Genomic DNA, 18805 nt, shown 5'->3' with positions numbered 1-18805 from the left:
TTTTCCAGGTACTCTATCATGTCATCTACGAACAATGACAGTTTTGTTTCCTCCTTTCCCATTTGGATGCCTTTTATAGTCTTTTGTTGTCTGATCACTGTGGCTAACACTTCCAATACTATATTGAATATAAGTGGTGAAAGTGGACATAGTTTTCTAGTTCCTGGTCTTAGTGAAAAAGATTTTAGTTTTTGACCATTGAGTATGATGTTGGTAGGTCTCTCATATATGGCCTTTATTATGTTGAGGAATGCTCCCTCTCTTCCCACTTTGCTGAGTGTTTTTATCATAAATGGGTGTTGTACCTCATCAAAAGCTTTTTCTGCATTTATTGATATGATCATGTGGTTTTTGTCCTTGCTTTTTTTTTATGTGATGTGTTACATTTACTGATATGCAAATATTGAAACATTCTTGCATCCCTCAGATGAATCCCACTTGGTCATGGTGTATGATCTTTATAATGTGTTGTTGGATGGGATTTGCCAATATTTTGTTGAGGATTTTATCATCTATGTTCATCAGCGATATTGGCCTGAAGTTTTCTTTCTTTGTTATGTCTCTATCTTGTTTTCGAATTAGGATGATGCTGGCTTCATAAAAAGAATTTGGGAGTTTTCCATCATTTTGAATCTTTTGGAATAGTCTGTGAAGAATAGGGGTTAGCTCTTCCTTAAATGCTTTGTAGAATTCTTCTGTGAAACCATCTGGTTCAGGGCTTTTGTGTGTTGGGAGTTTTTTGGTTACTGCTTCAATTTCATCTGCTCTTATTGGTCTGTTCAGGTTTTCTGTTTCTTTTTTGTTTAGTTTTGGAAGATTATATATTTCTAGAAATTTGTCTGTTTCACCTAGGTTTTAAAATTTCTTGACATACAGTTCTGCATAGTAATTTCTTATAATCCCTTCTATTTCTGTGGTATCAGTTGTAATTTCTCCTCTTTCTTTTTTGATTGTGTTTATTTGGGTCCTCTCACTTCATTTCTTAATGAGCCTCCTTAAAGGTTTGTCTATTTTGTTTATCTTTTCAAAAAACAAACTCGTGAATGCATTGATCCTTAGAATTGTGCTTTTAGTGTTTATGTCACTTAATTCTGCTCTGATCTTGGTTATTTTCTTCCTTCTACTTGCTCTGGGCTGTCTTTGTTGTTGTTCTTCACGTTCTTGCAGGCATCGGGTTAGGTTGTTTGTTTGAAATGTTTCTATTTTCTTTAGGTAAGCCTGTATTGCTATGAACTTCCCTCTCAGGACTGCCTTCACTGTGTCCCATAAGTTTTGGGTTTTTGTGAGTTCATTTTCATTTATTTTCCAGAAACGTTTTGATTTCTTTCCTAATTTCATTCTTGACCCATCCGTTGTTTAGTAGCATATCATTCCGTCTCCATGAATTTGGGTGTTTTGTTTTGTTTTTTTTTCCTTTGGGGTTGGTTTCCAATTTCAGTCCCTTGTGGTCAGAGAAAATGCTTGGTATGATTTCAATTTTCTTGAATATTTTGATACTCTACTTGTGTCCTATTAAGAGCCATAATTTTTACATCAGAGTATCCAGCTAAGCTTCTATTAAAATTCACAGGATAGGTACGTCTGATGACCTGGTGGGTTCATGTCTTCTGGACAGACCCCATACATACAAACTTTATTGTTGAAACATGTAGAGGGTAATATTTAATAAGTCTCATTCCTATTCCCACAATTGACTTCATTATTATAATTTTATATCTCAAAAGACTGATTTTAAAAAGCAGTTCTTAAAATGCTAATTCAAATTATTTGTATTCTGATTTTGAGTCTGCCATTGATCTGAAGGTTAAGGAGGGAATGTAAACATTTCTGGTCTTGACTGTATTTACTTAAAATATACTGATGGGAAAGGGGAGATGGTGGAGGAGTGAATGGAAATCACACTAATTTTCTCCCAAGACCAATCTGGAACTACAACTGAATTATGGAGAAATCACCCAGAATAAACTGAGCATCCTTATAACCTCACACAGACAAAAGAATTGCTTCAGCACAACCTGTCTGGTAAGGAGTGTGGTAGAGACTTGAGAGGGCTCACTGGGCACCCACAGCAGCATCATCAGAAAGATAATTAAGCTGCTGGTTGGATCCCACTGAGGAGAATGGAGTCTAAACCCTAAGCTAAGATCCCCAACCTAGAGGATTAGAGCCCCAAATGTACACAAAAAAAATCAGCAACAAAAGCAAATTGGTGGCTCTCTGCCGTAAATGGATGGCTGGAGATGCAAATAACTGTTCAAAGGGAGAACACATGAATTTTTAATTGCAGCTCCTTACCCTGGGCTCTGGCAAAGGTAGGGGCAGAGTGGGCAGGAGAAGCCTGAGGAGAGGTTGGGGACAGAAGCTTTGGGGAGGAAACTGAAAGAGTAGACACTGGGATCCCCATGCTGAGACATATCCTAGGTGGAAGCAGCCATTGTGCTCAGGCAAACCACTCCCCTGATTGGCAGCAGCCTGAGGAGAAACAATAGCCCCGAGCCTGGGAGGGATTCTGCCCTGGCTTTCTGATGCAGACACCAGCCCACAGTGTCCACATCATTATGGATGAAATGAGACATTCACACAGACTACCAAGTCCAGTGGAGAAAAACAGTGTGGCCTTTCTCTCAAGGGGAACAAATGTGGTGGCCCTTGCCAGGACCAGCGTTTATTGGGTTTCTCAGCACATTACATGATGGTCCTTATTTACTATGCACAGATTCACTTTAGGTGGTTAGCTTTTAAAGAAAATGAAGGAGAGGATGCTGGTAATCACATTACAGAAGAGTGATATTTGCAAATGAAAAAGCAAGAGTGAAAAAGCAAAACCAGTTACATTAGTCCTTGGAAGGCTTAGCATGTTTTTTTTAGGAAGTTACTTTGCAATAAATGTTTGCCACAAATCTGGGTTAGGGAGTTTTTAGCAAAAAGTGAGACTCAAAGCAGCCTAGGTACAGAGCAGGCTTGATTCCCCATCAGAGAACCTATCCATGGGCATGGGTCCTGTGCATCTCCCAGTGGGAGCTGGGCCCATGCCACAAAGAATGGTCTCCTACAACTTTGTAGTGCTTAAGCCTGACTGCTGAGTGCACAGTGCCTAGATTAATAAGTGAAGGAGTCAGCCACATACAATAGATCCCTGGAAAAGGTGGAGGCCAGAGTGGACTAGAGATGCTTGAGGAGAAATGGGACAGAAGCTTTGGGATGAGAACAGAGAGACTAGCCACTGGGATCCTGTCACTGAGTCAACCTCCATAAGACAGCAACCATCCTGCTCAGGCAGACCACTTCCCTCCCAGCTGTAGCTACCTGAGGGGAAATAATAGCCCCAACTCCAGGAGGGATTCTTCTATGGCCCTATGGTACTTAAACCTGACCTGCTAAGGGCAGAGTGACTACATTACAACTGAAGGAGACAGCCACAGACAGTAGATCCCTGGAAGTCTCCAACTGGCTGCCTAAAGTCAGACAGGGCCAATATCTGACATCATTAGAGATGGATACAGAAAGGAAAAAAATAGTGGTAAATATTAGAGGCTACTGAGATGAAATCCACTGTGGGCGTCTCCATGATTTGCAACATTTTCTTTTCTACATAGCTTTTTAATGTTCTTTCCTTGTCCAGGAAAATTGTGCATATTAAGAACTAGATATACTATAGTTTTATACTACAGTTTTTTTATACTACAGTTTATTTTAATTCACATATTTTGCTGTTCCCTTTTCTTACCCTACTTTACCTTCTTTCCTCAATTATTTTCATTTTAATTTTTGTGTTCTTTCTTGCTATACCTTGTTTCCATTCCACATTCTTACTATTTTCCCCCTGCCCAGACACACAAAACCAATTTTATTGTCAATGGTAACCTCACATCCTTCTTCTTCCTATTAAAATACCCATGTTTGCACTCTACCTTTAGCAATCTTTGCTAGTTGGTTGTCGGTAGGGTAGTTGTTGTATTTTTTTTCAATTTTATCTCTAGACCTTCACTAATTTTGTATTTCAAATATCAAATTTTACTGGTCCCCTCACCTACTCTTTGTTTGCTTAAAATTTTTAATTTTGACCTGTATTAGCCTTTTTTTCTTTTTTTTATTTGTTTGTTCTTCAACTTTTCTTTCATCCTGTCCTTTTATTTTTCTTTATTCTCCTTTTTTATTTTTATTTTAGTTTCAAATTTCTTTTCTTTCAAATTTCTTTTCTTTCAAATTTCAATTTCTTCCTGTTTTAGCCTGTTTTTTCTTCCTCACTCTTAGTATTCCATCTCCCTTTATCAATTCAAAATCACTTCACATTCCTCTAGATATATCTTAAGCTTTTTTGCTTCCTTTTTTCCTCTTATTCCCATACCACCTATATTAATTTTAGCTCATTTGCTATTAATAGTGCTGTGGTTAATGTTTCTCTCTAATTTGGTTCCTATATTTTTTATTATTTGTTTACATTTTCTCCTTTTTTTTCTCTCTCTTACTATTTTATTTTATTTTCTGTTTAAACCTAATAATATTATATACTTTGCTTCTCATACTTCATTCCACATTCTTCATTCATTTTTTAATTTATGATGTAAATTTAACTTTCTCTTCTAGCATTGCTTCAAATCTCAACTTTTATTAGTGCTTCACCCTCATCACTCTCAATAGCATTTTATCTTTCAGCAGGTCATCTTATATTCGCTCTTCTTGCTTGCAATACTTTTAACCTATTTACACCATTATTAATACTGCTTCATTTGCTGTTGATAGTGGGATTTCTGGGTGGAGTTGCTTTTGAGGGTAGGAATTTGTTTCCTGAGCTTTGTGATTTTGTTCTGGAAGGACCTGCACAACAGCACACAAGACATGCTGGAAGGAGTGACCCACAGTCAACCAGCTAGAGGAAAGAACCTGCCAAAGAATGATCCAACAACAATCAATACAAATTACAGCCAAAAAAACAACATAAATGGCATAAAGGCATCCCCAAAGCATCAAGTTCATGAGATCAAGGGCACTGCACCACTGTGTCTCACAGATCTCTTATAGGATCTTTAACACAAAGTCAGGAAGTCAAAAGAGATCAATTTAAGAAGCAGAAGCAAACAAGAAGAGTTTCACAAACAATGGGGAGACAAAGAAACAATCCCTCAAACAAAAGAAAAGGAGGAGTCCCCAGAAAGAGTGATAAATGAAATAGAGGCAAGTCAACTATCAGATATTGAGCTCAAAACAATGATTATAAGGAAGCTCAATGTGCTCACTGAGAATTACCAGAAACTACAGGGAAGCTATAAGGAACTTAATGCAAACTGCATCAGTGTGAAAAAATACATACTAACAATCAACAAGAGCCAAGAAAAAGTGAAGAATGGAATTTCTGAATTGAAGGACATGGTAAAAGGAATTAAAAGCAGGCTCAATGAAACATAAGATTGAATCACCAAGCTGTAAGACTAGGTAGAAACAAACTCTCAGAAAGAGCAAGAAAAAGAAAAAAAGACTCAAAAAGAACGAAGATGGTTAAAGGACCTACAGGACAACATAAATTTAATAGTATTATAATAATAGGGATACTAGAAGGAAAAGAAGAGGAGCAAGGAATAGAAAACCAGTTTGATTCTGGCCAAGATGGAGGCATAGGTGGAAATACTGTGCCTTCTCGCACAACCAAAATTAAAGACAACAAAGATTTAGAAACAAAAGCACAATCAGAACAGACTGAAAATTGAACTGTATGGAAATCCCACAACCATTCATCCAGACTGGTAAGAGGGGCAAAGTTGGTGGCCAGCAAAGAGGGGTTGCAGCAGGAAAAAGTGGTGACTGGCAGACCCAGGCTCCCAGGGGGCACAGGGCTAGCCGACTCCGGGTGTGGGGAGGAAACGAGCAGACCCAGTGAGGCAAGCAAGGCCTCTAGTCGACCACAGTCATACATTCCCACACAGATAAACCAGGCAAAAATGGGCAGCGAGACAGACTGCACAAACCAGGGCTCCAGTGACTGGAAATAAAAGCTAAAAGCACTGATTGAAAACACTTTTGGGGGCTGAGGTGCTGGGAAACTCCCAGGCTCACAGGAGAGTTTGTTGGAGAGACCCCCAGGTTCCTAGAACGTACACAAGCACACCCACCTGGGAACAAGCACCAGAAGAGCATAATTTGCTTGTGGGAAGTGGTGGAAGGGACCAAAATATGAGCAGAGCAAGTACCATTGTTTCCTCTCTGACCCCACCCCAACATGCAGCAACACAACCCAGCAACTGGGTTGCCCTACTCTGGTGAACACTTAAGGCTCTGCCACTCACACTTAACAGGCATGATCAGACCAAAAAAAATATGTCTCAAACACAAGAAGAAATCAAAGCCTCAGACCCAATATTTTTAAGTGACCAAGAGATAGCCAACCTATCAGATGCACAGTTCAAAACACTGGCGATCAGAATGCTCGCAGAACTGGTTGATTCTGGTCACAAATTAGATGAAAAATGAAAGCTACACTAAGTAAAATGAAGCAAAATGAACAGGGAACCAATAGTGATGGAAAGAAAACTGGGACTCAAATCAATGGAGTGGACCAGAAGACTGAAGAAAGAATCTGGACCAAAGAAAGAATGTGGACCAAAGAAAGAAATAACCAAACAGAAAAGAATGAAGAAACAAGAATTCAAAAAATGAGGAGAGGCTTAGGGACCTCCTGGACATCTTGAAACATTCCAACATCCGAATTATAGGGGTACCAGAAGGGGAAGAGGAACAGCAACAAGTGGAAAACTTATTTGAACAAATAATAAAGGAGAACTTCCCCAATTTGGCAGAGGAAATAAACTTCCAGGAAGTCCAGGAAGCTCAGAGACTCCCAAAGAAGGTGGACCCAGGGAGGAACACACCAGGCACATCGTAATTACAGTAGCCAAGATTAAAATGAGGGGGAGAATCCTAGAAGCAGCAAGGGATAAGGGGACAGTCATCTTCAAAGGAGCGCCCATCAGACTGTCAGCTGATTTCTCAAAGGAGACCTCGCAGGGAAGAAAGGGCTGAAAAGAAGTATTCCAAGTCATGAAATCTAAAGACCTACATCCAAGATTGCTCTATCCAGCAAAGCTTTCATTTAGAAAGGAAGGACAGATAAAGTGCTTCTCAGATAAGGTCAAATTCAAGGAGTTCATCATCGCCAAGTCCTTATTATATGAAATGTTAAAGGGACTTATCTAAGAAAAAGAAGATAAAAATATGAACAGTGAAAGGACAGCAAACTCACAGTTATTAACAACCACACCTAAAACAAAAGCAAACTAAGAGGACAGCTAGATCAGGAGCAGAAACATAGAAATGGAGATCACATGGAGGATTAGCAACAGGGGGGTGGGAGGAGAAGAAGGGGGGAGAAGGTACAGAGAATAAGTAGCATAGGTGGCGGGGAGAATATAGACGGAGGGAGGGCAAGAGTAGTGTGGGAAATGTAGAAGCTAAGTTCTAAAGAACTTAGGACACGTGGACATGAACTAAATAGGGGAATGTGTGGTGAGGAGGTGTGCAGGGTGGAGGGGAATGAAAGGGGAAATAGGACATCTGCAATGGCATAATCAATGACATATATTATGAAAATAAATAAATAAAAATAAAAGTTTTTCCCTTCAAAAAAAAAAAAAAGACAAGAAAGAAAGAAAACCAGTTTGAAAAATGTAATAATAGATACCTTCCTTAATTTGATGAGGGGAAATAGTCACACAAGTCCAATTACTAAAGAGGGTCCCAATCAAGAGGAACCCAAAGAGGCCCATGACAAGACACATCATAATTAAAATGGCAAACTTTAAAGTGAAACAGAGAATCTTAAAGGTAGAAAAGAAAAAACAGCAACTAACATACAAGGGAGCCCCTATAAGGCTAGCAAGTGATTTCTCAACAGGAACATTACAAGTCAGAAGGCAATGGCAAGAAATATTCCAAATATGAAAAGCAGAGGCCTGCAATCAACACTACTCAACCCACCAAGGCTCCCAATTAAAATGGGAGGTGAAATAAGGAGCTTCCCAGACAAAAGAGGGCTAAAAGAATAAACCTCCAACAAATCAGCATTGCAAGATATGCCAAAGGGACTGATTTAAGAAGAGGGGAAAAAAGAGTGAGCAGAGAGGAACAGAGGCACAAAGGTAGTAAAATGGCAATGAATAAGTACCTGTCAATAATAACCTTAAATGTAAAAGGATTAAATAATTCAATAAAAAAATATAGTGTAGCTGAATGGATAAGAAAGCATATGCTGCCTGCAAGAGACACCTTGGAACAAAAAACATACACGGATTGAAAGTGAAGGGTTGGAAAAAATAGTCTAAGCAAATGGACATGAGAAAGAAGTCAGGGTAGCAATATTCATATCAGACACAATAGACTTCAAAATAAAGGCCATAATAAGACACAGAAAGACATGTCTTAAGACTCAAAGAAAGAGTCCATCAAGGAGACATAAATATTGTACATATATATGCACACAACATAGAAGCACACAAATATAAAAGGAAAATCTTGGAGGACTCCAAGAAAGATATAGACAGCAACACAGTTATACCAGTGGATTTTAACACCCCACTGTCACCAATGGATATATCTCCTAAACAAAATATCTATAAAGATATTGTGGAACCTAATGATACATTAGATCAAATGAACATAACTGATATATATATATATAAACTTTAATCCCAAAGAAGCAAAATACACATTCTATTCAAATGCACATGGAATGTTTTCAAAGATAGACCACATGATAGGACACATAACAAACCTCAACAAATTCAAGAAAATTGAAATCATATCCAGTGTTGTTTTTGTTTTTGTTTTTTTTTTTACTGCAAGAGCTTGAAACTATAAAATAACCTCAAAGGAAAAAATTTAAAAATATTCAAACCTATGGAGATTGAATAACATGCTATTAAAGAATGAATGGCTTATGGATGAGATCAAGGAAGAAATCAAAAAGTTTCTGGAGACAAATGAAAGTGAATATGCAACAGTCCAAATCCTATGGGACACAGCAAAGGCAATATTGACAGGGAAGTGCAGCAATATAGGACTATAAAGAAAAGATAGAAACATTTCAAATAAACAACCTAATCCTAAATCTACAAGAACTACAGGAAAAAAAGGACAAACAGAGCTAAGAGCAATTAGAAGAAAGGAAATAATCAAGATAAGAACAGAATTAAATGACACACAGACAAAAAGAATAATTCAAAGGGTCAGTAAATCCAGGAGCTGGTTCATTGAAAAGATAAACAAAATGAACAAGAATTTAGCCAGATTCATGAAGAAAACAAGGGAGAAGATGCAAATTTTTAAAAATCAGAAACGAAGAGAAATTACAATGGATACCACAGAAATACAAAGGATTGTAAGATATTACTATGAAGAACAATATGACAAGACATTTGGAAACCTGGGTGAAAAGGATAAATTTCTATAAAAATATTATCTTCCAAAATTGAATCAAGAAGCAGAAAGCTTGAAGAAACTGATCACAGCTGTTAAAATTGAAAAAGTAATAAAAAAAAACCTCTCCTCACACAAAAGTCCTTAGCTAGACAGTTTCGCAGAATTTTAAAACACATTTAAGGAAGAGCTAACCCCTAACCTTCTCAGACTATGCTAAAAAAATAAAAAAGAGGTAAAATTCCCAAATTCATTTTATGAGGCCAGTATCATCCTAATTCCAAAAACAGATAAAGGCACAGCAAAGAAAGAAAACTTCAGGACAATATTGCTGATGAACATAGATGCTAAAATTTTCAACAAAATACTGGCAAACCACATCCAGCAATACACTGAAAAGATCATACACCATGACCAAGTGGGATTTATCTCAGGATGCAAGGATGGTACAATAGTTGCAAATCAATAAATGTAATACATCACATGAACAAAAGGACAGACAAAAATCACATGATCATATTAATAGATGGAGGAAAAGTATTTCATAAGGTACAGCATCCATTTATGGTGAAAATGCCCAGTAAAATGGGAGTAGAGGTAGCATATCTCAACAAAATAAAGACCATATATGACAAACCTACTTCCAACATTATACTCAACAAGCAAAAACTAAAAGCTTTTCCACTAATATCAGGAAAAAAGAAAAGGATATCTGCTTTCACCACTTCTATTTAACATATTATTGGAAGTGCTAGCCACAGTGATCAGACAAGAAAAAGAAATAAAATGCATCCAAATTGGAAAGGAGGAAGCAAAACTGTCATTGTTTGATCATGACATGATACCATACATACAAAATTCTATCAACTTTACCAAAAATCCAATTAGCCTAGTAAGTTAATTTTGCAAAACAGTAGGACGCAAAGTCAATATTCAGAAGTCAAAGGCATTTTTGTACATCAACAATGAAATATCAGAAACAGAAATCAGGAGAAATATCCCATTTGCTATGTCAATAAAAAAAAAAAAGCACCTAGAAATAAACCTAACCAAGGAAGCAAAAGACCTGTACTCAAAAATCTACAAAACTCAGAAGAAAATTAAGGAATACACAAGTAAGTAGAAGCATACATCATGTTCACAAATTGAAAGAATTAACATCATCAAAATGTCCATACTACCCAAAGCAATTTATAGATTCATGCAATCACTATTAAAATGCCAATGACATATTTCACAAATATGGAAAAAACATTTCAAAAATGTGTATGGAACCATAGATAACCCTGAATAGATACATATATTTTAAGAAAGAAGAACAAAGTGGAAATGATAAAAATACCTGATATTAAACTGTGTTACAAGGCCACAGTAATCAAAACTGTCTGGGCCTGGTCTAAGAACAGACACACAGATCAATGGAACAGAACAAAGAGCCCAGAAATAAACGCAAGTCTCTATGGTCAATTACTATTCAACAAAGTTGACATAAGCATAAAATGCAGTAAAAATGTCCTCTTCAACAAATGGTTTTTGGACACCTATACAGCTACATGCAAAAAAAAAAATTAAAATTGACCACCAATTTACACCATACAAAAAAATTAACTCAAGATGGATAAAGAACTTAATTGTAAGTCAAAATACCATAGAAGTACTAAAGGAAATCATAGGCAGGAAAATCTTAGATATTCCATGCAACAATATTTTCACCAATATGTCCCCTAGAGAAAGGGATAAAAAGGATAAAATAAATAAATGGGACTTCATCAAAATAAAAAGCTTCTTCATGGCTAAAGAAAACATCAGCAAAATGAAAAGGGAAGCAACCATACAGGAAAACATATTTGCAAGTGATACGTTATAGAAGGGTTTGATCTCCAAAATATATAAAGAGCTCCCATGACTGCACAAGAGGAAGATAAACTATCCAATCAAATACAGGCATAGGATCTGAACAGATACTTCTCCAAGGACATACAAAGGACCCAAGCACATATGAAAGGATGCTCAGTATCACTATCCATCAGAGAGATGCAAGTTAAACCCACAATGAGATACCAGTTCACACCAGTCAGAACGGCCATCATAAACAAATCAACAAAAAACAAGTGTTGGAGAGGATATGGAGAAAAAGGATCCCTAGTGCACTGTTGGTGGGAATGCAAACTGGTGCAGCCACTGTGGGAAACTGTATGAAATTTCCTCAAGAACAAAAAATGGAATTGCCTTTTGACTTGGCAATTTCACTGCTGGGATTATACCCTAAGAACCCTGAAACAACAATTCCAAACAGCCTATGCACCCCATTGTTCATAGCATCACAACTGAAAATAGGCAGTGCTGGAAGCGATCTAGGTGCCCATCAGTAAATAAATGGATCAAATAACTTTTGTACATTTATACAATAGAATTCTGTGTAGCAGAAATAAAGAAAGAACTCTTACCCTTAGTGACTGGATGGATAAAACTGGAGAGCATTATAATAAGTGAAGTAAGACAGGTGAGGAAAGACAAATAGAATAGGATCTCACATATAAGGGGAACCTAATCAACAAAACAAACAAGCAAGCAAAATATAACCAGAAACTCTGAAATAAAAAACAAACTGACAGTAACAAATGGGGATGGGGGAGGGGAATAATGGGGTAAGAAGAGAAGGGTCCTTAGGAACATCTATAAAGGACACATGGACAAGCCAAAGTGTGGAAGGATTGAGGGTGGGCATGAGTGGGGTAGGTAAAGTGGTATTGTGAAAATGGAGACAACTGTACATGAATAAAAAATATAAAGAAAATCATCACAATAATGATAAAATATGTACTTTATACAGTGGAGTAAGAAATATAATTTTGGTGCATAATTTGAGCTAGAAGAGGTTCCTAAGAGCCACTGGTAACTGAGTGAATATTAAGTAGGATACATCTCTTTTTCCTGACTGGACAATGTGATGACTCATACAACCCTTGTGGAGAGAAAGAGTGAGAGTGAGAGTGAGAGAGAGAGAGAGAGAGAGAGAGAGAGAGACAGAATCCTATCACTAACTCAGTTTTGTCTTGCCATTTGATTTGAGATTTTCCTGGTTTTTCATAGGTCTGGTAATTTTCAGTTGTATTCAGGATATTCTGAAAATCATGTTATGAATCCCTTGGTGTTGTTTAAATTCTATGGGGGGTTTTCACTGTATCAGGTGATCAATATTTATGGATTCTGGCCACACATCTAACCTATCTCCTAATGTCAATTCACTTCTCAATGCTTCTTCTATACTGTTTCTTTCTGTCTGTCCATCATCTGCTGGGTATTCCAGGACTTGAGTAACAGTCTGTGTCTCTGTGAAGTTCTCACAGACTGCTGTTTATGATCTGATCCTTCACCATCATGTGAGGGCTCAAATCAGGGGTAAGTACAAGGGAATTCATGGAAAAACCATGGCTCTGTTTTCTGACCTTTTTTTCGTTTTTAAGATCTCTTTGGTTCTTTCATATTCTCTTAAAGCTCTCCTCCTCATTCATCTAGTGAGAAAGCTGAAGCTTTATTTACTCTCTCTGCCAAATCGTAACACCACTGCAACCACATGTGATTTAAATGACAGGAAGACACCCTCATTCTTAGGACCACAGCTGCTCTGATCAAAAAAGTTTTTGTCCTTTGGAGTTTTTGGTGATACCAGCTTACACTGCACACATAGTCACTGTCTAACTTCTTTTTTCCACTCCTCAGACAGAACTAGAGGACCGCACCTGAACATTCCTCTTTTCACAGTGATATCTGCTTCCAGGTTTCAAGCTCCTCTGAGACCAGTCTAGGAAATTTCAGAAGAAATGATATAAGTTATAAATCACTTATATTTGAGTAGTTTTCGTATTCTGAGCTTCCCCAAATCCACATTCTGGCAGGTAATTTTTTTAGTCATCTATTAGCTGCTTTATGCAACTGTCCAGATTCTGCATGGTGTTCAGTGGAAGAATCAGGACAAGAAGCTTTATCTTGTCTGAAATCAAACTTCCTATAATTATTTCCATTTAAAACAATAATTAATTTGAATATGTCTTGGAATTCCTTACAAATAGTAAGGGTTTAGTGCTTTTTAAACAGCATTTAGCTGGGTTATAGAAATGAAAATGTTAAATTACTATCCAGGTTATCAAATCTCTTCCACAGCAGACTTCTTCCTGGGAAGCAACACCATTATCCTCAATTTACAGAAGCATCTTCCAGGATCTTTGTGTTGCTAATTGAGTTAATAATGAATGAGAGAATAATGGGAGATGGGTCTGGGTACATTTTTATGTAAAATCAAGAATTGAACATCTCAAAAAACAAGAATTATTTTTTGTGATTCTGCCTAAGCCTTATGCAGAGAAGATTCTAGCACTTGTAGTCATAAGATTCATGTGGTATCTATAAGACTCTAGAGCTACACCCATAAGATTTGAACAAATCATCAAAAGCCCTATTCTTTGCTGAGCAGGTTTCAGAATTGTTCCAACTCCTACAAGGCTGGGACAAGGTCTGCATAGTTTTCTGTGACACTATGTAATACACTGCACACAATTAGGTGCTCAGGAGAAGTTTGTGCAGCCATATTTTTCTGTGACATGCCCATTATGTTTACCTAAAAACTGTCTAAAAACTGAAAATTTTTAGCTGTGCATTAAAATGCACAATACTAGCTCAAATTTATGGCTGTTTCAATTGCTTTGTTCTTGCCTTCAAAATAAAAAAAGACACTTTATAACGAAGTAGATATTTTCTTTTTAACAGAAAAGATGAAAAGCTGTATTATTGAGTCTTAAAACTGATTTGAGCCCTGGCTGGCGTAGCTCAGTGGATTGAGCATGGGCCTGTGAACCACACGATCGCGGTTCGATTCCCAGTCAGGGCACATGCCTGGGTTGCAGGCCAGTTCCCAGCAGGGAACTCACAAGAGGCAACCATACGTTGATATTTCTCTCCTTCTCTCCTTCCCTTCCCCTCTAAAGATACATAAATAAAATCTTAAAAAAATAAATAAAAGCACATCATTTAAAAAACTGATTTGAGGTGCACCTGTTTATGACAGAATCTGAAAGGCTGGGTTGGTTATGAATGTGGATCTGGAAGAAGGGTGTTGCCCCTCTTCCAAGACCCTACAGATAAGTTAAAAAGAATTGAGTAGTACAGTCATCTCTGGTACCTGTGGGATTGGTTCCAGGACCCCTGCAGACACCAAAATCTGCAGAAGCCCAAGTCCCTTGTATAAAATGATGTAGTGTTCACCTACAACCTAAGCACCTCCTCCTATTTTAAATTATCACTAGATTACTTATAATATCTAATATGATGTAAATACTGTGTAAAGAGTGGTTATACTTTATTGTTTAGGAAATAACAAAAAAAAGTCTTTAGTGTTTAGTACAAATGCAAGTGCACATGAGCAATAATGTAACTTTTTTTCCAAATATGTTTGAATTGTGGCTTGTTGACCACACAGATACAAAGCACATAGATGCTGGCCCCATGAACCCAGAAAGCTGACTGTATATGATAAAAAGAATTAGTTGTATACATATCTTTGGAAAGGAGGTGAAGGGGTGACTAGAGTTGACCTTGTATGCTCAGAAAAGTTGATTTGTCAAAGCTGGCTATTATTTGGTATTTTCTTAAAGGATGCCAAAGATTTTAATAAATTAATAGAGAGAAAAATATATCTTCACATATCAGAGTATATAGGTGAGAAGTAATTATAATAACTCTCATTTTAATATAGGGTTTTTAATACCCAAAGTATATTACTATGTGTTAACACATTTGGTGCCCTGTGACAGGCCTAAAGTATGTACCTGTATGTTTGTATAGGCATGTATATACAGTACTTACATACCTAAAAAGTGAATGTATGTATTCATTGAGATATGTTCAATATTATATATATTATGTATTATATATATAATAATTATAATAGAGTAATTTTATAGGCATGAAGTTTCAGGGTAGTAGGAGGCAGTCAAGATACTATAGAATATTGACCTTTAATCTGTTTCACTGCTTACTGGTTATCTCTCCACAGATACCTCAATGCTAGTTCTTTAACTTCAGTTTTATCATTTGTAAAAAGTGAATAGTAATAACTAAATAAATTCGTGAAGTTCTAGGAGGATTGAGGGAACACAGGGCTAAGAAAGGGTTAATAGAAAAGCCTGGACAAAGATGATGCTTCACTTCTTGTTGATTTTGGCATTGACTGGTTCATCCTTCGTTCATTTATCCATCTGTTCATTTAAATAACCAGGCTGTAATTCACTCCTAGAACATTTGCTACCTGCTTTCTGTGTGCCATATATTGTTCTAAGAATTAAAATTTCCAAACTGAGCCAGCTAAATTCCCTTCTCTAGGAAACTTTCATCTAAACAGATAACATTCCTTTCAATTATTTTGTAGTTGCTTTTGGGGTCTTTCTTTTTCTTCACATTTTGTATATGAAGAACCAGCCTCAAACTCATTCCATTAGCCAGCTGAATCCATTCAAAACACCATGAACTGAATCAGATAGGGACAATCACTGCTTGCTCTTATGACTACAATGACTCCATTTGAGACACAAAGTTTAGAGATCTTAAACCTCATGATCTTTAAGTCAGAGATTTGGGCTCCTGAACCTACAAAGACAAGCTTCTGTATTCAAGAAGAGTAGAAAATGATGACAATGTGTATATTGTTGTAATTTAAAACATTTTTCAAACTTAACATAAATTTATTCAAGCTACTTAGTAGAAAAGGAAAAATAGTTACTTTGAAATAAACTAAAATCATGACTCCTCAGAAACAAAATTTAAGTAATTTGAATTAGAAATATAGCCAAAAATGCATACAAAGAGACAAAGGTTAATAGGATTAAGATAATATTATGGTATCCACTAACTATAATAAAATATGCAACCTATCCCATAATTCCCATAATTCCTTCTGCAGCTCTGTTCTTAACCTATATAATTTTAGTCTACTTTCCTCTATGGATCTTTCTGTCTTACCAAAGTCATCTATGGACCCACTGATATCACATTATACAGATTAAGATAATTTCCTTTCCTTGAGATGTATGAGAGGCACCTCGAAAAGTAATAACTTAAATTATCCCATATATTGATTGTTTTCTATCTTTAGTTTGTATATTTGTCAAGACCAATTTACTCAAATGTATTTTTCAAAAATTAAATTTTTCTTTTTTTGGAAGTAATATAAGTTCCTCAGTTACCAATGATTTACTTTTCTTTATGGGAATCTGATACAGAGAAGCAGCCAGGATATTGGGATACAATAATAAAATACATCATTTGGCCTCCTGATTTTTAATAAAACCATGTATGCCACTGATGAATCCTGATAACTTGAAGTACAGTGTGATATTGTAAGTTTAGGTTTCAAAGACAGATGTAGACGATGTAGTTATCCCCGCCTGTATATTCTGTTTGTCAGCAATTGGAGAGAAGTGACTGCATAACAGAGTGTGGTCCAAATACTCAAGCTTTCTGAAGACGTGAGAGAAAGAGAAGAAAGCATTCCTGTTCAAAACTATTACATGTTAGAAATCTTTTATTACATTGTTTGAGGAACTAAGCAAGTGGGCTTCCCTAATATGTTTTATGTTTAGCATGACAAGAGAAATTGAAGTTCATGCTAGTACCAGGCTGTTTTGATTACTGTGGCCTTGTAATACAGTTTGATATCAGGTATTGTGATCCCTCCTAATTTTTTGCCTTTATTTATTTAATTTATTTAATTCTGTTTCAAGTACAGTTTTCTGTCTATTATTCCCATCCCATCCCACCCCCCATGCTCCACCCTCCCCCCCATTTCCACCCTTCTCAGTTGTTGTCCATGTATCCTTTATATATGTTCCTTTAAATCCCTCCCCGATTTCCCCCGAAATTCTCTCCACTCTTCCCTCTGGTCACTGTCAGCCTGTTCTCTATTTCAGTATCTTTGGTTACATTTTGCTTGCTTGTTTGTTTTGTTGTTTAGCTTCCTGTTAAAGGTGAGATCATAGGGTATTTGTCCTTCAACACCTGGCTTACTTCACTCAGCATAATGCTTTCCAGTTCCATCTATGTTGTTGCAAAAGGTAGGAGCTCCTTCTTTTTTTCTGCTGCATAGACATCCATTGTGTATATGTACCATAGTTTTTTGATCCATTCATTTACTGACAGGCACCTAGGTTGCTTCCAACACTAGGCTATTGTAAATTGTGCTGCTATGGACATTGCGGTGCATATGTTCTTTGGGATTGGTGTTCTAGTGTTCTTAGGGTACGATCCTAGCAGTGGAAATGCTGGGGCAAAAGGCAGGTCCAATTTTAGTTTCCTGAGAAAATTCCATACTGTTTTCCATAATGGTTGTACCAGTTTGCAATCCCACCAACAGTGCACTAAGTCCCCTTTTCCCCACACCCTCTCCAACATTTGTTGTTTATTGCTTTGTTTATGATAGCCATTCTGACCAGTGTAAAGTGGTATCTCATTGTGGTTTTAATTTGCATCTCTCTGATAGCAAGCAATATTGAGCATCTCTTCATGTGTCTCTGGATCCTCTGTATGTCCTCCTTGGAGAACTGTCCAAGTCCTTTCCCCATATTTTAATTGGGTTAGTTGTCTTCTTAGAGTGAAGTCGTGTACATTCTTTGTATATTTTGGAGATTAAACCTTTGTCTGAGGTATCATTGGCAAATATGTTTTCCCATATAGTTGGTTGTCTTTTTATTTTAATGCTGTTTTCTTTAGCCGAGCAGAAGCTTTTTATTTTGTTGAGATCCCATTTGCTTATGTTTTCCTTTATATTCCTTGCTCCAGGGGACATATCAGTAAAAATGTTGCTGTGTGAAATATCTGAGACTGTCCTGCCAGTGTTCCCCTCTAGGACTTTAATGGTGTCACGGCGTATATTTAAGTTTTTTATCCACCTTGAATTTATTTTGGTGTATGGTGTAAGTTGGTGCTCAGGTTTCTGTTTTTTTTGCAGGTAGCTGTCCAGTTCTCCTAACACCATTGTTGAAGAGGCTATCTTTACTCCATTTTATGTTGTTGCCCACTTTGTCTAATATTAATTGACTGTAGAGTGTTGGATTTATTTCTCGGCCCTCTCTTCTATTCCATTGATCTATGTGCCTGTTTTTATGCAGACGACATGATAGTGTACATGGAAAATCCTATAGACTCTTCACAAAAACTGCTCGAACTATTTAATAAATTTGGCAAAACAGTGGGTTTAAGGTCAATATCCAGAAAACAAAGGCATTTTTGTATACTAACAATGAGTCAGCAGAAGCAGCAATCAAGAAAAATCCCATTCGATATAGTAAAAACAAAAATATAATATCTGGGAATTAATCTTACCAAGGAGGTAAAAGACCTGTATGCAGAA

Source organism: Sturnira hondurensis, unplaced genomic scaffold (assembly GCF_014824575.4).
Source record: "Sturnira hondurensis isolate 20B ecotype Veracruz unplaced genomic scaffold, ASM1482457v3 Scaffold0006571, whole genome shotgun sequence".
NCBI lineage: Eukaryota > Metazoa > Chordata > Mammalia > Chiroptera > Phyllostomidae > Sturnira > Sturnira hondurensis.
The sequence above is the reverse complement of the archived record's forward strand: the minus strand, read 5'-3'. Positions refer to the sequence as shown.